We start from the raw sequence: 22132 nt of genomic DNA, 5'->3' as shown, positions 1-22132 counted from the left end.
AGGGGGAGAAACAGCAACCTGCACAAGCATTTTATCATCCACACGGACCGAAGCTAAGGGACACGCAGGTGAAGTCCTGCCCGTGGCTTTGGAATCACACACTGGATGTGCCACTGTTCAGCTCCACGAGCATTTATCGACCATCTAGCCTGGGCCGGGAGCCACGCTGGGCCTGGAGTTCACGGAAATCAAGGGACTGGTCCCTGCCTCGGGGCTCCCAGGCCTGGAGACTCGGGTCAGAAGCCCCCAGGGAAGAGGTGGAGGCGGGAACGCAGCAGCCGCGGCAGGAGCGCGCAGTGGGCGCTCACCAGGCACTTTCTGTGCTCGGTATGGGGCAAGCACTGACCGTGCTGGGCGCCCGGACTGCAAAGTCAGAGACATTAGGAGAGACCGTCGTTGCCTGAAAGATAGAGAGAAGCTGGTGGGAGACACTTCGGTGGACGTCCAGCTTCAGGACGCCGTGGTGGTTTGGAACGAGACTCCGGAGTGCGGGTCCCACTGCCCTGCGGCCGCGCAGCCCGTCCCCTCCCACGTCCCTCTCGTCTCCTTGGGACCCACCCTCCTCGGGAACCACTGGGCCGTCTCACCCAGCAGCGCACTCCACAGAAGACCCACAGGAGGCTCCCATCCCGGGGTCCTCTACTCCCTGGTAGGAGAAGTCTCTCCCATCGGGCCCACCCTTTCCATTCCCGTTCAGACACTCGGACTCCCACCCGCTCGGCAAACTCCCCACCTCCTGCTGGGCCCGGCCGAGCTCCCCACCCGGCTTCCCCCCGGCTGCTGCTCCCCCACAGCTAGGCAGCCAGAGGAAGAGTTTCAAAAAGAACATAGGATCGCATCCCTCTTTATTTTGCAGCGCCACACACACACACACACACACACACACACACACACACACACAACTGAAAAACAAACCAGACCACACTCAGAGCTGCACCTGGGCTTCCACAGGGTCTACGAGGCCCTCAATATTCCACCCCCAGATTCCTCTCGCTCCAGCTCCACTGGCTCCGCTGAGGCCTGAGGCGGCCCGTCCCCTCCCGGGCTCCTGAGCAGGGCACAGCTCCCTGCGTCCTCCCTTCTGCCCTGGCCCTCGTCTGGCATCCTCCCTCCTGCCTCCTCGCTCCCGTGCCTTCCTCCGGGACCCACCGCGGCCGACACCTCTCCGGGGACCTCCCTGATGCCCAGAGCGGACGGCTCCATCTTCCTCACTTCCCTAACAATCCCCACTCCCCTAGGACAGCTCTCAACACGCTTTGCTTTCCCCTCTTTTGTCTATGCTAAGATGTGCTTTTTTTTTTTTTTTACATTTTCAGATCTCTGAAAGCAAGCCAGGTCTTAAATCGGTGGCAGTCCTGAGCTGCCAGTGTTTTTATCTTTGGTCTATAAAATAACAGTGAGTCTTAAAACTGATGGCATCCCGGAGGCCCTGAAAAGCAGGCAGTCTGTCTTTCCTGCCGGGGACACCCCTGCATGTCTCCCAGTGCCAAGGAAACCTCCGCCTGGAAGAGTTTCTGGCCCACGGCAGGTCCTTCGTGCCCCACAGACTCTGAGGCAGCTGGTTCCAAAAAGCAGAGAATTTTTAGAGGGGCAAAAGGATGGTGAATTCGCATTTCAAGTGAATAAATGGTATTGTTTCTATTAGTAGGAAAGCCAGGGTCTCAGGGATACAGGGTGATGAGGGGCATATTACATACTTTGCGTGGTCCGTGAAGACCTCCGAGGAGATAATATTTGAACTGAAACCCTAGTGGGAGAGACAAGGAGCCGTACAAAGGTTTGGAGGAGCAGGTCCAGACAGAGGGTTTCCAAATCCAACACTATCTACATTTGGGGCCGGGTCATTCTTCGTGGGGGGGGGGCTGCCCTGTGCATTTAGCAGGTCCCCGGCCTCCATCCACCACGTGCCAGTCGCCCCCTTCCTGAGTTGTGACAATCAAGTGTCTCTGGCCATTGCCCAGTGTCCCCTGTGGGTTACGCCAGCCAGGTGAGAGCCGCTTCTGCGGGAGGGTTGAGCCCATCACCTGCCTGGGAGACGGGGAGGACAGTGGGAAGGTGCAACCACAGGTTTGTGTGGACTTTATCGTGGGCTTTGCACAGAGGCATGAAAGTTTGGCCGTATAGAGCTTGACAAACCCTCCCATAAATCCTGATGTTCCTGCAAGCCCCAGTGATAGAAGCGATCTGTTCCCCCAATCAGCCACTTTTCATGCAAAAGATACTAAACAGCTACATCCTGAGAGCTGTGCTCTGTTGTACCCAAGGGAATATAATTATGAACAGTTCCTACCTGCAAAGCAGAGCAAAGGGCTGCAGCGACACAGAGGAAGGGCTGCTCTAGAGAAGGTGGTCAGGGGAGGCCTCCCGGAGGAGGTGATGTTTGAGCCGAGACCTGAAGAAAGAGCCAGACCCCGTGCGCGGCAGGAGGAAGTCGCTGTTCCTTCTGGCAGCGGGGAGGCAGGGGCAGGGGCCTGGGCAGGAGCGTGCGAGGGGGCGTCAGGGACAAGAAGTCCAGGGCGGCAGGGGCTGGGGGGCCGGGAGGAGGGGAGGTGGGGCCGGGAGGCTAGCAGGGCGCGGCCAGGGGACGCAGCTTTGCTCCGCGCGAGGTGGGACGTCACTGGCGGGTTTGCACAGGAGCCCCCGGCCACGTCCCGGACAGGGGAGCCCAGACAGCAGCCCCGTCACCCTCTGGGACGGCCCCTCGTCTTGCCACCTCCTCATTAACACGGGAGGATGGATGCTGGAGAGGAGACATCGCCGAGTCCGTCCTCAAAGAGAAGCCAGGAGTGCTCCTCGGGGTGGTTTTGCCCCCAGGACTCGTGTGGTGACGTCCGGAGACGTCTGGGGTCCTCCTGACGGGAGACGCTGTGGCCGAGGCCCGGGGGCTGCACAGGACGCTGAGCTCTTCCGCTCCCAGGGCCCTTCCACTCTAGGGTAATTTACGGGGTGCGTCTGTGAATGCACTTGTGTACACGTATATATCCATACTGCATATCCGTACACGAGGCGGCGACACCTAAGCCAGGCTCTGGGTGCAGCTCTGGAGAGCGAGGCCTCTGGGACCGGCCTCTGGGCTCTAGCCCCGGCCCACGAGGCACTAGCTGTGTGCCCTCGGCCAGGTTACCGGACCTCTCTGGGCCTGGGTGTCCTCGTCTGTGAATTAGGGATCACAGACACACCCACGTCAGGTGGTTGTTGGGAAAGTGCTTGGAACAGGGCCTGGAGGAAACAAGGCTGACAGGTGGGCCCAGAGTGCGGTGGGGCCGGGGGCTGGAGGGCCCCGGGCAGCAGGAGACACCTGGTTCCGCCACCTCAGGCCCCGGGTCATGCTTCACCTGCTCCTGCTTCACCTGCTTCAGCCTCACCTGCTCCCCCCCTCCCCAAGGAGCCTCACCCGCCTCCATCTTCCTCAGGCTCTGCCAAGCAGACCCACCTCTCTCGGCTGGAGACGTTCCCGTGGCCCCCGGAGGCGCCGAGCGAGGGCAGGCGGGAGGTGCAAGTGCAGAACACACACCGGTTTCCAAGGCTTTGCACAAAAATCTCATGAACAATGTCTTATATTGGTCACACATTGAAATGATAGTATTTTTAATATACTGGGCTAAATAAGAGCTATTAAGATTATTTTCACCTGTTTGGTGTTTTGGTTTTTGAGGGTTTTTTTGCTTTTTAAATGTGGTTACTAGGAAACTTAAAATCGCATCCGTACCTTGCCTTATATTTCTGCCTCCTCACTGGTCCAGGCTATTACATACGTTTGGGCAGATCCCAGGGTTTCCCAGCCACCTGCTGTGACATTTGGGGTTGGATCCTTTGCCACTGTGGGGCCGTCCTGTGCCTCCTAGGTTTGGCTGCATCCTGCACCCACTTGATGCCCCAAGTCATAAAGACCAAAAATGCTTCGGACACTAGCCCTTGGCGGGGCGGGGGCAGGGGAGCCAAGTCAGCTGTGGTGCAGACACCCGTGTGCTTAACTGTGACATCTATTGGACGCCCATCACGTGCAATCCCGGTGCTCAGTGCTCGCCCGCGTTTTTCTTTTCGACTCCGACACCACACGTGGGCTGTATTATCCCCGGGTTACAGGTGAGGACCCCGAGGCCCGGGGAGGGGGTGACTGGCCTTGGGGTGCCAGCCCTTTGGTGGCCGGGCCTGGGTTCAAGTCCAGATCACGTCATCTGTGGAAGGAGGCGAGAGCAACCCCGCGCCCGGCTGGCTGTGAGAACCGGGACCCCAGGCTGGTCAGCGGGACCCTCGTCCTGGGGTCCGGGTGCCCCTGCAGGGCGGAGCTTGAAGGCACCGTGGGAGCCAGGATTACGGCTTCCCTCCCTGGGGCCCAGGAGGACCCAGAATACACAGGATTGGGGTGAGGAGACACTTGTAGGGGAGGCCCAGGCAGATGCAGGTTTACACCCTCTCTGCAGCGAGGGGCTCCGGCCACCCCCTGAGAAACAGGCAGGATGGGCAGTGCGAGCCACGCGTGGCCAGAACCCTGACGTCCTTCCCCACAGCCCCATGAACCGGACCCTTCCTCGCAGGAATTCTCTCCGCACACCTCTGTTGAGCCGCCGTCGGGAGCTGAGGCTGGAAAATCCCAGGCTCTGTGTCTCTCCCTGCTCCCGTCAGCGTCCCCTCCCTTTCCTTCTCCTGCTGCCGTTTCCATGGCAACAGATGCTCGGCTCTGCACCCTTGAGGAGAGCAGGCTCGGCTGATGGACGCCGAGGAGGGTCCGCAGTGGGGCCTGGGGCCAGGACGCCAGCCCACTCCCCACTGGGAGCTCCTGACCCTGCATTTTCAGGAGGGGTCTCTGCAGAAGGGCTGAACAAACAAAAGGTCGCTGCAGCCCCCGTTAGAAATTCCAAATCCTCCCAAAGGGCCAGCGACACACGCGTTCTCTCTTCTCACCGTTTATTTCCTCTATGAGCGTTTATTCAGCTCCAGGCCGTTCTGGAGATGCAGGGGGATGTGGAGGGCACCACGGGGCCTGTGATGACAGGCAGTGAAATGAATCAGTCAGGGATCTCCAGAAAAGCAGAACCAACAGGAGGGGTGTGTGTGTGTGTGTGTGTGTGTGTGTGTGTGTGTGTGTGTGTGAAAAGAGATTTATTGTAAGAGATTGGCTCATGCAACCCATGAGGCCTGGCAAGTCAGAACTCTGAAGGGCAGCAGCTCCATAAAGGTGAGGCCGAAATCCCTCATCTGAATTCCCCTGAGGAAGCTGGCTGGGAATTCTGGCAAGAGCCAAGGCTGAAGTTGAGTCAATTCCAGTTCTGACCTCCAAAATCCTCTGTTCTGGCTTTTAAGGTCTCCACCTCACTGGATGGGGAGACAATCCTGCACTGCCGAGGGCAATCTCCTTTGTTGATTGTAGATGCAATCAACTGATCATAGATGCAAATCCCTTCTTGAAATGCCCTCACTATTGACAAGCAGTTCAGTGCTTGACCTTAAACCGGACACTATAGCTTGCCCAGGTGGACACATGAAATGAACCATCACACAGCAAAATCAAAGGTACAGCTTGGTGAGGGGGGGGGGCACGTTAGAGAATTTGTAGGAAGAAGGTTAACTCTCTGCACAGACAGGACATTGACCAGCCTGGCTGGTTAGCTGCCCGGGGGGCTCCTCTCTTGGGTGGTTTCTGACTCAGAACACAAGCGACAGGCTGGCGTCTGGGGGGTCTCCTGCCCCCCAGCCCAAGGCAGACGTCCGTGCTCATCTCCCAGGACCTGGGGCTGACTCCATGGCGCCCTGGTTTGGCTGAAGGGAGAAGACGTTTGGTGAAGGGAGAATGGAGGGACCCATGGCAAGTGGAGGCCGATACAGACGCATGGGATCAGAGCAAAATCAGCAACCTCCTCCCCCCAAAATCTTTAAAGACCTAGTCCTTGAGCCTTCCAGTCACACCCCGGCAGTGCTTTAAAACGGCCAAACAAACCAAGGTGGTTTTGAATTTCATTTCACTCATTTTTAAATGGTAATACATTCTAATTAAATTTTAAATTAAATGTTTAATTATGGGACACATCACGTAGTGAAAATTCGACCCTCCTTCCCTGCTGAGCCACCCTGGAAGCCACGTCTGTTACGCCATCTTTAATGAGTAATTCTGAACACATCGCACTGCTGGTTTATTTTTTTTTAATAGATGACTAATGATTGTACCGACTTTTTTGCAACTTGCTATTTTTTAATGTAAAGACAGCAGTGCATGGGAATTAAAAGCACGGGCCTGAGCCCGGCTGTCTGAATCTGACTCCCGACTTCACCTGTTACGTGGGACTCAGGGCTGGCCTCTTTGCCTCTTGGGGCTCCCGTTTCCTCGGCTATAAATGGAGATTGTTGTGAGGACCAAGTCAGTCAATATCTATAGGCCACTCAGGATGGCGCCTAGTCAGATCATCTCTACAGTGAATAAAACAGACGCACCGTGGAGATCAGCCCACCCCAGCACGGAGGGGGTTTCCTAGTGTCCACCTTGTGGAGCTGTCCCATAGTTTATCTGACCTGTCACCTCCTCGTGGATATCGAGGTTGTCAATCCATTCTCACAGCAAACCCTGCTGCAGTGAGTTGCAGGTACACACGCTATTTCACAAACATATAAGTGCATCTGTTCAATATATTCCAGGGTTAAAGGGTACAAGTTTCCAAATTTTGCACTGATATTGCCAAATTGCTTACCTTAAAAGCTGTGCCAATTTACACATCCACCAGTAATGAATGGGAGCAGCATTGGACTCCTGGGGGAGTCAAATAAAAACAGGGATTTGCAATTTCTCTAAAAATCAGGAGATGCAGCATCGCCAGGTTCACACACAGCAGCCTTTGGGTGGTGCCTGGGAGCAGCTGCCCACCTCAGCAAGGCGCATTTTCTCCTGGGGCCGCACTCCCCACCACCCCCTGGCATTTCCCAATGCCCCGGCTCTATCCCAGGGTCCAGCGAATACCATGCTTGAGATCACAGGTCCTTCTCACTGAGGATTTTACTCTGAGTCCCTGAGAACACTGAGGCCAGACTGAGAGGACCACTCGTTTGAAGAAAATAGTGCAGCTCCTCCTTTTGCTTCTTTGTGTGGACTGAGAACGTCTCCTCCCGCCTGAACTCTGGCTTTGCCCACCTCCCCCAGACCTCCACTTCATTAATGCTCAGCCCCTCCACACTCACCCTCCGTCCTCCTCCCCCTTCCCGTGTCACGGGCTTGTTTCCCAGGCCATCCTGCCTTTCCGGGGTCTTTCCTTCCTCCAAACAACCCGCTGATGCTTCCATAGGATCAGCCAACACATGCACGTGGAGGACGGGGCTCTGTGACGGTGGGGACGCAGGAGAGAGCGACCGTCCTCACGGAGCGGAGCTGACTCTGCAGTGAGAAGGAAAGGGCAATAAAAAAGAAACACATGAAGAAGACAACCTAAGGTACTGGAACAAATTATGCATAAAATAAAGCAGGACTGTTAGTTGAAGGGGAGGGAAGGGAGCACAGGGAGGGCTGTTTGGCTTTAGCAGGTCTGGAGGGCGGCCAAGGACTCTGCATTTTTAATTCTCTGTCTCCTCCTCCCTCCCTTTTCTGATGCAGGTGACGCCTGGAGCACGTTTTTTAAAATCCAAGCAGTTGTCAGGCACCCTCTACTGTCATCCTCACCACAAGCCAAGGATGCAGAAAAATGTTTCCCTGCTTTTAGAAAAGAAAGCTGAGATTCAGAGGGGCGAGGTCACTTGCCCACAATCCCTCATTTTCATTCACTCCCCCAGCACCTATTGATTGAGAACCACGGGTATGGCAGCCGGGGTTTCAGACCCACACACAGCCTGGAAAGTTCCATCCTGAGAGCCTCTCAGCCTCCGCCCAGTCTCCCTCCAACTGCAGTTTCCATGGAGACAAGCCAAGCCTACCCGGCTCCGTGAGACCTGGTAAATGCTCTCTGATGACCAGGGCAGAGCAAGGGGTGCCCGGAAAGGGGAGGGGAAGGTCTGGGGTTCAGCCGCATCTTTTGGGCACACTGAAATTTTAAACAGGCACATTTAAAACAGTGACTTTGCAGAGAAGCAACGTGCCTCTGCAGCCTCAGGTAGAAATCACAGGTTTCCACTCAGCAGCCGCCACGAGCACCAGACACATGCACAGCCTTTGTTCTCACCAATAATTAGCTATTTGATCTATTTCTTCACTCAACAGATACTTACCGCGCACTTACTGATTGGCAGACGCCATCCTCGGGGGTGGGAATCCAAGACCGACATAGTCTCGAGGGTCATCAGAGTTGATATCTATTTGAGGAGATGGTAAATACAAAACCAGACAACTCTATGATGAAATCTCTGGCCGTGTTCTGTTCTCTGGAGCCAGAGCTCCTTTGGGTGGGGGTGGGGTGGGGGGATCAGGGAACCATAAGGAAAGAAAAGTGAAGGAACAACTGAGCAGACCTGGTATTTCTGTTGACAGATTTGTAGAATCTGAACCTACCCATTTCCTGAAACCTCAAACCTGGACTATTTCCTTGGGACAAGTTTGGACCCCAGCCCTAAAATAAAATCCTGTGTGTCTCCCAGATCCCAAAGTTATCAGACCCCGGTTTAGCTCAAAGGAGAACGGCTCCCCTGAAAGAGAGGAAGAAAAGCCTCTTATTCCAGTTGATTTGTGAAGTAGAGGATTTTCTTCTGTGGCTTGCTGACTTTCAAGGATCTGTCCTCGTCCCCGGTATCCATGTGATACCTCAAGTGGCCACTAAACAAATACATACCGGGAGTCAGCTCTGTGCCTTTAACTGTTCTGGGTGATGGGAATACGGGGCAAAGGAGACAGACAAGCTCTTCACTTTCCCGGAGCGCTCCCTCTGGTGCAAGAATACAGAAAATAAGTGAGTAGGAAATAAACAGCAAGAGTATTTCAGACCCTAAGACAGCACCATCCCTAGAAATGTCATGCGAGCCACAGCTGCATCCAGGTAAGTAATTTTATATTTTCTAGGAGCCACAGTGACAAAAATAAAAGGAAGCAGGTAGAATTAATTTTAATAATATGTTTGATTTAACCCAATCTGTGCAAACTCTTACCCTTCCAACGTGTCACCAACATAAAGAATTGTTGCTGAGCTGTTTCACATTCTTCTTTTCTTACCAATTCTTCCAAAGTTGGTGTGTGGGGGACGCTCGGTTGTGACTGGCCACGTTTCCAGGGCTGAACGGCCACCTGTGGCTGTGGCTGCTGTAATAGAAAGCAGAGCTCTAAAAACTGCCATGGAGAAAACTGCTAGGGGGAACGAGGGAGGTGTGGAGAAGCTGGATGGATACTTTGAACACAGTATTTTGCTTCAGGACATCCGGGGAGTATCCCGGGAATCCAGACGTCAACAAGCCCCCACCTCCCCCAGGTGATTCTGAGCCAGGTGCGCTCGGGCACAGCTGGGCAGGAAGGCAGTGGGCAGAGGGATGGCATCCTCCTCAGCCCTGTGAGCCAGGACGGACGACTGTCCCATTTGAGAAGGGAAAACGGAGGCTTTGGGAGGTGAAGTCAATTGCCAAAGCCACTGCATTTTCACTCATTTACAAATGCCAAGTGCAAATATTTACTGAGCATCTACTCTGTGCCCAGACTGGGATTTGGGGTCCACACAGAGTGTGACTCGAGGACCCCTGCCTCAGCCCCCTCCTGTTCTCTGCCTGTGCTGCGGTTTCCATGGGAACAGCTTCTGTTGCTGCATCAGTGGACGACCCTCGGAGGGTCCTAGTGTGGGCGACATCAGACCTGCCTGGACTGGGGGTGGGGAGTGGGGGAAGGGTCCGTCCTGAGCCCCTGCCCCACCCACACATTTGCTCCAGCCTTTAGCACTCGTTAAAACGTCTCCTCGGGTAGGGATTTTGCAGAAGGGCAAACACTAGCCGTGCAAGCTGCTGCCGACTCTTCGAGAAATCTCAGGGTTGCTGACGGGCAGCTGCCGCAGGTGCTGGCGGCTGGTGAAAGCAACCTGTGACTGTCTCTTCTCGACCTTCAACCACGTGTCATTCGTCATCTAGCAGCAGTTGACTGGGGACTTATTATGTGCAGGGGACGCTGTAGGCACTTGAGTATAATTGCAAAACTCCCTTGCCATCAGGAATGAAAACCAGACTGTATAGCTTCAAGCACCTCTTTCCCAAACACAGCGTGACGTGCCATTTCTCCCATTTCAAAAGATGATGGGTCCCTATTTTCCCAGACCCCATTAGAGCTCAACCACAGGACTCTGAATGAACCCAAAGAATCAACCATGACTCACGACCCAAATTGCATTATTTTCAAGATCAGTGGAGTCTGGAGATGGGCAGGTGGAGATTGTTCTCGGCGGTGCATTCAGAAATTAGCAGAAATTACTGCTAATTTGTAGGTACTGCAATCATTAACCACAATTCAAAATCTCGGGACAGGTGCTTCCCAATAGAATGATTAATGGCTGGGAAAATTCTCAGTAACTTTGCCTCAGAGAGGGAAGCAGATGGTACAAAGGACAAAGCTTTAAACATCTGCTTGAGAAATTGTTTTTGTTTTTTCTCCTGAAACTGTATAAACTGTCAGCGTTTTGTCCAGTGATTACAAGCTTTTAACAGATTACTTTTTTCAAACTTATGGCCGTGCTGGCTCTAAGATATCATGGACCTGAGAAGCCGATGGCAGCTTAGAGAGCAGAGGTGTGTGGAGAATAAATTTAAAGTGGTTATCTTTGGTGGGGGGTTATGGCGTCTCCTAAGCAGAATGTCCACATATGGAAGAATCCAGAGATTTCTATAAAATTCCTTTCAAATTCAGAGGATGGGGAAGTCAGCACCAGTCAAGGGACCCTGGACAACTTTGGCCAGTCCTGCTGGCATCCCTCCGCTCAACCACATTCAAACTTAAATTTTTACCAACCAGAGCTTTCCTGGTACCACTCTGTGCAGTGGAAAATGACTGAAAACAAATTCACTGTGCTCCAAGAGGGGCCTGGACCAAGAAATTCTGATAAATGCAAACTGCAAAGGAAGTTAAGGACTGAAATAGCAGAAGAGATACGTCAGTGAAAGCAAGGGTGGACCTCCGCGGTGTGGGAGGGGCAGAGGGACGTGGCTCCTGGGCCGGGGGTGATGTCTGGGGTCTGGTTCCCTGGGAACGAGCCTGAGGTGGGGACTTGGTGCTTGTGATCCTGAGGGAGGGTCTTCAGGAAAAAAACATGAGGGAGTGAGGGACGCAGCCTAGCGAAGGGGGAGGAGCTGAGCAAGGGTGTGGTCTCAGTCGGGTCTCGCCGTGGCCTGCTCCAGAGGGGTCTGGAACGTAAATAACTCACACCTCTGAGCTGACTCACCAGGAGTCAGAGGGTTTAGGCTGTTGCACCTGCCAACAGCCCACCGTGGGCTGCCCCTTCTTTGGGGGAGGCCTTCAAGGAGAGGGTGTCTGTAGATGAGATCCCAGGAGGTTGTCAGCTACGCCAGCACCAACGTCAGCTACCCCAGGTAACGTGGAGGCATCCCACTTAGATGCTCTTGCAATTTCAAGCTGTCCTCCCTGTGGATAGGGTACTAAATTTCATCAAACTAAAGATGCATCATTATTTCATAAGAACAACAAAATACGGTCAAGTAAACTACAGCATGCTGTTGATTCTGAGAGGCAGCCCAATTCCTGAGATGTTAAAATGTAAAAAGGAAAACAAATGAGTGCACTTAAAATTGAAAACAAAATGTGAACAAATACATCCCCCAGGTGTTCTTTGAGGACTCTGCCCACCGCGGGCTTCTCACTAAATGAACGAACGGCCGGCAGACCCCCATGCCCAGCCGCCACGTGCAACCTGCCCATCGGTGGGTGTCCACCGCCCATCCAAGTGCTACGCTGGAGAAGTCACCAACAAGTCTACCTTCTGGGTGACTGGATGAGCTCCTCGGAGCCGGGGGCCACAGGGTTTCACTGTGGTTTTATCGTCCCACGCATCCCCTGTCTGTGTCTAAGAGGAGACACCATCTCTGGCAGAGAGCACTTCAGGACACCTCAACCAAGAAACCAGCGTGGAACCCCCAGCTCTGGAACCTCCGCTTGCAGGTTCAGCTTACAGCTTACCTGTGGGCAAGACAGGACGGAAACGAAGATGAACAACACCGCAATTTTTAGTAAATTTGGAACAGAAGATGGGTTGGGACGGGGAAGAGAGAGGAGACTGGGGTGGCATTCACGGCAAGTTATGACTTTGGCAGATGATACAACCTTTTATTTTTAAATAATTTCAAACTTACAGGAGAGTTTTGATGATGGTGCAAAGAACTCCCATATAACCTTCACCCAGACTCAAGAATGGTCAACATTTTGTCACGTTTGAGGTCTCTCTCTCTCTTACTTGGCACAGTTCAGCCGCAGATACCAGGCACTTTTCCCCTAAATATTTCAGCATATGTTTTCTAAGAGCATGGGTATTCTCTTTCATAACCACAGTACAATTATTAAATTATTAAATTTAACATTGATACATAATAATTATCTAATACACAGCCCATAGCCCCATTTCGCAATCATTCCAACAATTTCCTTGACAGCAGTTTTTTTCCCGATCCAGGATCTAACCCACGATCACACTGTCTATTTTGCTGTCTGGTGTCTTGTCTCTTTTCATCTGGATCTGGTCCTTGGTCTTTCTTTATGTTTCATGACATTGACATTTTTGAGAAATACCAGATATTCTGCAGAACGTTCCTCAATGTGGGATCTGTCTGTTTCCTCATCTGTCTACTAGTTTGTTGGAATTTTAGTGAGACTCATGTCTCCTTCTCAGTACAGCCTATTGGGCGGCTCATGATGCCCGTTTGTCCCAGGTGGGTGGTGCTAACATGGTCACTTGTTTAGAGTTGTGTTTACCAAATTTCTCCATTGTCAAGTTTTTAGTTTCCCTTAAAAATCTGTGGAGATACTTTTTGATTATGTAAATATCCTGTTTCACCTATACTCTCACCCACAAGTTCTAGTATCCATTGATGATTGTTGCCTGAAATAATTATTACTATGATGGTTGCAATGGTTTATTTATAATTATAATAATGATAATAATTATTATTATTTGTAATTCCACTCTTCCTTCTATATTTATTTGTTGCAATTCTTCTGTAAACCTGTGTCTTCCTTTCACCCATATTTATTTATTCAGTGTTGATGTATGGATTTTTATTTGCATTTATATGAATTATAATTTGTTGCTCTTAGGATTTGTTTTGTTCTGGAACTGTTCGTTTTTGACAGTGGAATCCCTTCAGGCTGGCTTCTGTGTCCTTTTGACATGGCCCTGCCGTGTTTTGAGCCCTTCCTTACTTTCAGGAGCAACAGGATGTTTCAGGCTCATCCTACAATGAGATTGTGTTCGAATCACGGTCTCCAGGGCCTCGGCTTTTGGGGAGACGGTTGGACGCCGCGAAGAGGGGGAGGTCATCAATGCTTCTGAGTAACGGGAATAATCCTACAAGTGATGAGAGAGGAGACTCGGGGGGGAACCGAGGGGCAGTTGGGGAGGACCCCGTAAACCGTAACGAGAAACAGACTGGCTTCTCCACAGGGAGACAAAGGGGCCCAATTTGCCTTTTAGAAAAATCACTTTGGCTGCTAGTGTGGAGAAGAACTTGGTGGGGGTTGGAGTTCCCACATTTCAGTCTGTCCCGTTCCAGCTTCATGATGTCTGAAGTTTTAGCTGTTACCACCAGATCTATTTGGTACTTGACATTTTTTTGTTTAAATTAGCTCACTTTCAAAAAAAAAAAAAATGCTATGTTAAGACAAAATATCATAGCATCTCCATGACAGGCAGAGTAATTGCTCCCAAAGACATCCTGAAGCAGAATATGTTGTGTTTCATGGCAAAAGGGTCTTCACAGGTATAATCAAAGGGAATTAATCAGTTGAGCTTAAAATAGGGATTTTATTCCAGATTATTTGGGTAGACCAAATGTAATCACACTAGCCCTTAAAGGCAAAGAGCGGGGAGAAGCTGGAGAGAGTCAGTGCACGAGAAGGTGTGGCTGTTGAAGGTGTTTGTATCCCAGACAAACATGTTCTTAAATTTGATCCAGTCCCGTGGGCTTGGACCCTCTGTGAGTAGGAACTTTTGACAAGGTGTGACCCACCTCAGTCAGGACGGGTCTTAACCCTCTCACTGGAGTCCTTTATAAGAGAATGAAATTCAGACAAAGGGAGACAAAGCCACGGAAGCAAGAAGCTGAAATCAGTGAAACCCAGAAGAGAAGGCAGAGACCAGGAGACACCACCATGTGCCTTCCCATGTGGCAGAGGAGCCCAGGATCGCCGGCAACGGCCGGGAAGAAAGCATCGCCTCGATGATGCCTTGATCTGGACATTTTCCTGGCCTCAAAACCATACGCTAACAGATTCCCTTTGTTTAAGCCAACCCGTTTCATGGTCTTTGAGCAGCCTAGGAAACTAAAACAGAAGGATGCAATGCACTGCGTGGGAAACATGAGAGGGAAACGAAGTCTACCAACAACCAGTGAGCATGGATTCATCCCCCAGAACGCCCAGAAAAGCAGGGAGCCCACCCAACTCGGTGGTTTTGGCCTTGCAAGAGTCTGAGCCATGAAACCACTTGAGACACTCCACACCCGAACTTCCAACCAAGGGAAACCGGGAGGCAATGGATTTGGGTAGCTTTGAAATGCTGAGTTTGTATTAATTTGTTACAGCTGCAATGGCAAGCTAATACAACTTGCAGTAAGTAGAAGGTAGTTATTTCAAAAACCAATAAAATACCGAGATTGTTTTCTTAATTTTGAGAACTGTGCCGTGGTAATGTTAGATGTTAGCATTGGGGATCTAGATGCTGGGTGATGAGTATATAGGAACTCTTTGCAATTTTTCTGTAAATCTAAAAGTTTCCCAAAATAAAACATTTGTATAAAAATCATGGCAAAAATGTTATTAAAGTCTAGCCAGGTGCCATTTATGACAAGATTCTGACATAGTGCCTGGCCATCACCTGTCTACAAGGTAAGTAGGGGAATTAAAGAGGAAGTAAAGACATAATAGCACTAAAATGACTTTCTCCTTAGCATTGGAAAGGGGGAAATGGCAATTTTTGTCATTGTGTGAGAGATCTTATTTGATGTCCACCATTAAACATCCAAAATACCATTAACATCAAAAAGAGTGATTCTCAAACCCATCAGAACCAGTGACCTTTTCTTAATTTTTTTATTAATTGTAACATATGGTGAGCTTGCCCAACATAAGTGGTCGGATCAACGAATTTTCACACACTGAATACACAACGCAACCAACCCCCAGATCAGGAATCCGATGGTTTCCCGCCCCCAAATCCCCCCCCCGCGCCCTTCGGTCCGTCTCCCCACCCCCAGCCAGGGGACCCCACCTTCTTGACTTTTACCAGCAGAGATTCATTTTGCCTCTTGTTTATACCGTATATAAATGAAATCGCACTGTGAGTACTCTTCTGAATCTGGCTTTTTTCACTCAAAATTATATCTGTAAAATGCATCCACATGGCTGTGTGTAGTTCTGGGTTCCTAGTAGTTTCGATCATTTCCTTTCATGACTATGAATTAGTTCCTGGCATGAATGTTCCACCATGCGTTTATCCACTGTTTTCACATATACTCTTTTGAGGGCTAATAAGCTTAAATCTACAGCCTGCTGATTGATTGTTACGTATGCACACCCCTGTGCAACAACCATCTGATGAGATAAACCACACTTCCAGCCCCCACAAGCCCCCGTCTGCACCAGCCCTGTGTTATAAACTGCACCTCCCTCATCCCCAGTGGCGACCTTACTTGTAACTCACCGTTGTTTACTCTGGTCTGTTCTAGAACTTCTTATATGTGGAAACATCCAGTGTGTCCTCTTTTGTGTCTGGCTTCATTTGCTCAACAGAGTATCTGTGAGATTCAGCCATATCATTGAGTGTAGAGCATTCCTTTTTATTGCCATGTGGAATTCTGTCAGACGGACATCCCAAAGGCTGTTTATCTGTCCTACCGTTGATGGGCATTTGAGCACTGTCCAATTTTGACCAATGCCCCCTTTTAAACTATTTTTAAATCTTTTTACCAATCTGAAACAAAATTCACAGATATTAAAATGTTTTTTACATAATTTTAAAAATTCAGTGCAATAACCTACCTACAATTTAAAGGACATGTATTTTATAATAAAATAATATGTAATGTAATCAACAAATGCTCAGTTATGGTCACTTTAGAAGTTACTAGGAAACAGCTGGATGCTTGCATCCCCCAGTAACAAATCTTTGGCTGTACAATGAGAATAACAATATTCAACTGAATACTAAAATACCTTTTCTTTATGGTAAACATTTTGAGAAAAGGGATATATATGTGCACTTATTCTTGTGTTGTGTATTAGATCACTGAACATGTGTCTGAGAATAAGTAAATACACTCCCACACAGATAAATATTCTTACATATGTAAGCAGGTCACTGTACGTTTGTGTGTGTGTGTGTGTGTGTGTGTGTGTGTGTGTGTGTGGTCTTTTATGTGTGTGGGATCTCCATGAACATGACACATAATCCGTGGGACACAGGCGTGACTCGGATGCCATGGGCAACATCACCATATGTGATGCGATTTTTATTGTGTGAACAACTCTTGATAAAGTTCTGGGAGAAACAAATATCTCCCACTCATTTACCTGGTCATCGCATTTTTGGAAAATTGTGTGTTGTAGTTGGCAAAAGTATACTTTGTATATTTGTAAAATGGATTACTGGTTATAACATAAGAGAGCTGATTAGAAACAGGTTTTTCACTTTCATTGGTGTCCGGCAGGTGACTGGCCAGAGGACCCAGGACACTTGTCGTGTGGGACTGGCCTGGGCTTTGCAGAACCTTCGGCGTCCCTGGACTTTGCCTATCAGGCACCTTGTGCACCCCCATCCCTGATCTTTGTGACAAGCAAAGATGTTTCCACCTTTTGCAGAATCACCCCAGAGGGGTAGTAACCTTTCCATTCATCACCACTGGTCTAAACCAGGGGTCAGCAAACCTTGTTTTATAAAGGGCTACAAAGAAAACATTTTAGGCTTTACAGGCCGTAAAGTTTCTGTCACAAAGACTCATTTTTGCCGTTGTGTTGGCGAAAGCAGCCGTAGACGATTGGAAAATGAGTGTGTGTGGCTGTGTGCCAATAAAATTTTACTTACAGGATTAGTAAATTATTAGAGGTTTGCTAAATTCATTTCAGAGGGCATCAGTGGGATGAATCCCAAGCATGGAAACTGTGTTTGGGGGAAAGCAGGGGGAGAGGGGTACACTGGAGTCCGTTATGGTAGCCCAGTCCTGAACTGATGGTGCTTTCCTCTCGGGTAGAGAAACGTGCAGACGACATTGCTGAGAAATCCGTGGACAGCAGGAGAAGGTGGAGTTGATGCAGACAGATGGGATGAAAGGCCCCAGAGAATGGACTCCTGGGTTCTCAGGGCATCTCAGCAGATCGTGATGGCATGAGGTAACAATGGCGTGGCCTGGGCTCATGGTGCTGCAGATGCAGAAGGAATTGGAGAGACATTAGTGAGACACAACGTGGGTGTGGAAAGAATAAAAGGACCATAGAGCCAGGGCTCGGGAAGCAGCAGCAGCTAGAACTTGAACAGTCTTTCCAGCGCCCCGTGGAACCTCAGCTCACAAACCATCGGTGGAATTTTCCACTGAGCTAAAGACCAGGCCAGACCCCAAGGGTTATATACATCAACTCGTAATTAAGGATGGAAAAGTTGCTTTTGGACTCAAAACAACATGGACAGTATTTTGGAGACATCTGTTTAAAATCACATTTTTCTGAATAGCTGCCTGTTTGGCAAATTAACCCTGGATTCAGTTGTCCACCAGTTTTCTTCTAAATTTTGGGAGTTGACAACATTGAGGCATCATTATATATAATCCGCTAACTTTGTTTCCTAAGAAGTGTTTATCACAGTGTCTGGCACACAGTAAGTTCTTAATCAAATGCGTGCTGAATTAATTTCCCTAGTCAAAAAAAGGAATGAAACATTTCACATTACTTCGTGTGTACCCTCCTTTTAAAAATACCTAGATGTGTTTTATATTTACCTAGGTACGTGTCTGTATACGCCTATTTAGAGAGATTGCTATGAAGATTGGCTGGGATGAACTCAGGTAAAGCTAGGGTACCAGGTGCAGTGACAGTGTTTCATGAAAGTCGTCTCATTTTACCAGAGTCCGCACAAGGCACGGTTCTCATCTCCATTTTACAGGTGAGGAAACTGAGCCTGGCGAGACCAAGTCGCACCCAGCGAGCTCTGGCAACCACTGCTCGGACGGGTCGGACGGCCCCGGGCCTGACCGTCGCCGCCTCGGTGGCCTCTTCCAGGCCCAGAGGCTTTGATCCCAAACCTGCTGACGGCCCCAAAATGCGTGTCTCTAACCGCGATGTCACCCCCTGACCCTACACCAGATGTAGCCAAAAGAAATATAGGATGCTGTCCTAGTTTGCTAATGCTGCAGAATGCAAAACACCAGAGATGGATAGGCTTTTATAAAACGGGAGTTTATTTCGCTACACAGTTACAGTCTTAAGGCCACAAAGCGTCCAAGGTAACACATCAGCAATCGGGTACCTTCACCGGAGGATGGCCAATGGCCTCCGGAAAACGTCTGTTAGCTAGGAAGGCAGCTGGCATCTGCTCCAAAGCTCCGGCCTCAAAACAGCTTTCTCCCAGGACGTTCCTCTCTAGCAAGCTTGCTCCTCTTCAAAACATCACTCCCAGCTGCACTCTCTTTCCTCTTTGAGTCAGCTCATTTATATAGCTCCACCGATCAAGGCCCACCCCGAATGGGTGGGGCCACGCCTCCATGGGAACATCTCATCAAAATTATCACCGACAGCTGGGTGGGGCACACTCCAAGCAAATCCAACCAGCACCCAAGGGTCTGTCCCACCCAAGACACAAAGATAATGGCATTTGGGGGACACAATACACTCAAACCGGCACAGATGCCCAGATAAATTTGAGTTGCAGATAAACAACAAAATAGTTTACTAATCGTTTCATTTTAGGATAGATTTAGATTTACAGAAAAGTTGCAAAGACAGTACAGAGAGTTCCCGTACACTCTGCCCCCGGGTTTCCCTACAATTAACATCTCACCTTAGTGCGGCTTTTCACAATTCATGGACCAGGTGATACACTGTTATTAACCAAAGTCCAGACATTATTCAGAACGTCCTTTTCCTGTTTGGGGACCCCATGCCGGGGCCCACACTACCTTTGCCGGGTGTCTCCTTAGATTCTTCTCAGCATGACAGTTTCTCGGACATTTTTGTTTTTGGAACACTTTTGAGGACACTTCTGAGGAGAACGGGGCAGATGTTTTACAGAACCTCAGTTTGGTTTGTCTGATGGTTTTTCTCACAACTAGGATGGGGTTATGGGTTTCTGGCGGAAGATCCCGGAAGTGAAGTGGCCATCTCAGAACATACTGTCCAGGGGCCACTGTCCACACAGCTGAGGGGCATTTGTCAGCCTTCTCCACCACAAGATAACTTGTCCTTCTCCCTTTCCAGGTTACACTCTTCAGAATAGTGTCACCGTGCACAGCCCACACCCGCCATGGAGAGTTATGCTCCAGCTCCTTAAGTGTAGAATATCTACATAAATTATTTGGAAATTTTCTGTGCAGGAGATTTGAGTCTTCTCCACCATAACCACCCCCAATGAGTAATTTTTTAGTGTAAGAAAGCCCTGTACAATATTTGGGACATCATCATACTAAAAATTATATGTTGTTTACCTGGGACTCCAGTCTAACCGGGGGGTCCTGTATGTTATCTGGCAACTCTATCCCAGACCCTGACATCCGCCTGCCTCTCTGACATCTCCACTTGGATGTCGAATAGACGTCTCAGAAGCAGCACGTCCAAATCCAAGCCACTTGCACCTGCCCACCCAGTGGGCAGCTCCTGTAGGTCCCCATGACAGCGGCTCCTTCCCCCCGGTGTCCGCGCCCAGGAACTCGGAGCCTCCCCCTCCCCTACCTCTCACAACCTTGTCTGATCTCATTTAAAAATACAATAAAAACCCACCCTTTCCCCACCACGCCCAATCCCCGCCCATGCCGCCATCTCTTGTCTGAGTGATTGCATTCGCCTCCTGTTTAAAACCCTTCGTGGTGCCCACGTCTCTCAGAGCAAAAGCCACAGTCGCTGTGACTTGTAATGACGTGCGTGTTCCTCGCTCAGCCTCCCCCAACAGCTTCCTGACCTCTGAGCTCTCTTCCCTTTTGCTGCACTAGGTCCACTCTGACCTCCTTGCTCGTTCTCCCACAGGCCAGGCTGCCGGCCACAGGGCCTTCCTGCACTGTTTCTCTACCAGGAAGTTCTCCCTGGAAGAGGAGAGCAGCGTCTCCCCGTCCCACAGGTCTCTCCACGCCTCCTCAGTGAGCCCTTCCCTGGAAACACTGTATTCCACACCCCTGCCCTGCTTTTCCCTGTTTTAACTCCTGAGGAAGGAAAAGCACCCCCTGGCATTCGGGGAGCTGGGTCTGGGCGTTCTGTTGAGCATCAACAATTTCACAGAACATCCACCTCAGACAGGGACATTTTTTTCCTTTGTTTTTTTCTTTTTTAATTCAATTTTTTTATGATACATTCACACACCATACAGTCACACAGAGCATACAATCAATTGTTCATAGTACCATTATACAGTTGTGCACCCATCACCAAAATTAATTTTTGAACATTTTCATTACCACACACACAAAAATAATAAGAATAAAAATTAAAGTGAAAAAGATCAAATAAAGTAAAAAAGAACACTGGGTGCCTTTTTTTTCCGCCCCCATTTTTCTACTCATCCATCCATACACTGGACAAAGGGGAGTGTGGTCCTTATGGCTTTCCCAGTCACATTGTTACCCCTCGTGAGCTACATTGTTACACAATCCTCAGGCAGGGACACTGCACGGCCGCGAAGGACGGAGACGAAAGGCGAACCGCCCGCCGAGCCGGACCCTGCGGGAGCGCAGACGGAGCCGGGAGGACCGAGCCCCGAGGCGGGTGTGCGCCGCGCGGCCTCCCGCAGCCCTCCCGCAGCCCCGCGCCTTCCTCAGACCCTCCCCGCAGCCACCCAGCACGGCCCGGAGCGATGGGTAGGAAACACCTGGAGTCGCGGCGTGTCCATCTTCAAGATCCGGGGTCCACGCCCCACCTGAGTACGCTCTTTCCTCGACTTACCGCAGTGGCGGGGGGCGGCCTCGCCCAGGCGCCGACCCTGGGGGCGGTGGGTGCTGGGGGGCCCGCTCGTGCCTCCCGGGTGGCCTCTGAGCCGCGGTCCTGCCCTGGCCTCGGGAAGGGGCTGGGCCCAGTGGCCGCGGGCGCGTCCCCAGGTGAGGGGCGCCTCCACCTGCGCCCTGCCCTCTCCGTCCTCCCGCCCCGGCTTAGAGGGGCTACCCTCTCTCCTGAGCCCCCCATAATCCCCCTCCCACCTGAGCCCTCCATAATCCCCCTCTCTCCTGAGCCCCCCATAATCCCCCTCCCACCTGAGCCCCCCATAATCCCCCTCCCACCTGAGCCCCCCATAATCCCCCTCTCTCCTGAGCCCCTCATAATCCCCCTCTCTCCTGAGCCCCTCATAATCCCCCTCTCTCCTGAGCCCTCCATAATCGCCCTCTCTCCTGAGCCCCTCATAATCCCCCTCTCTCCTGAGCCCTCCATAATCGCCCTCTCTCCTGAGCCCCTCATAATCCCCCTCTCTCCTGAGCCCTCCATAATCCCCCTCTCTCCTGAGCTCCCCATAATCCCCCTCCCACCTGAGCCCTCCATAATCCCCCTCTCTCCTGAGCGCCCATCGCCCCCTCCCTCCTGAGACCACCTCACATCTTGCTTTCCCGCCATTCTCAAGCGTCTGGGTCCCTCTCCCTCCCCGTCTCGGTCAGGGACTCTCCCCTATGAATTCAGGATCCCAAAGATATATGCCCTCTCTCAAAATAAAGTGTTAAATATATATGTATTTTTGGCACTTCTGTCCTTTCAAGGAGAATTTACTGTGCTGCAAGCCTGGCTCTAGGTCGGGGACCCCCGGGGGGCACGACAGGCAGTGTGGCTGCTGAGCTGGGGCTTGCTCCACCTGCGGGA

General features: G+C 50.8%; 1 protein-coding gene and 1 long non-coding RNA gene across 2 annotated transcripts in view; both read left to right on the top strand.

The window, feature by feature from the left end:
- Positions 1–22132, top strand: part of LOC119520940 (zinc finger protein 805) — a 603985-nt gene that overhangs the window by 492644 nt on the left and 89209 nt on the right. The window lies entirely within an intron of this gene.
- Positions 8853–21044, top strand: LOC119520983. The gene is made up of 3 exons (XR_005214271.1): positions 8853–8945; positions 17347–17485; positions 20948–21044. It is a non-coding gene; the product is annotated as an uncharacterized LOC119520983 (long non-coding RNA).

This window comes from Choloepus didactylus, chromosome 27, assembly GCF_015220235.1.
Source record: "Choloepus didactylus isolate mChoDid1 chromosome 27, mChoDid1.pri, whole genome shotgun sequence".
Lineage (NCBI taxonomy): Eukaryota > Metazoa > Chordata > Mammalia > Pilosa > Megalonychidae > Choloepus > Choloepus didactylus.
The sequence above is the reverse complement of the archived record's forward strand: the minus strand, read 5'-3'. Positions and strand labels throughout refer to the sequence as shown.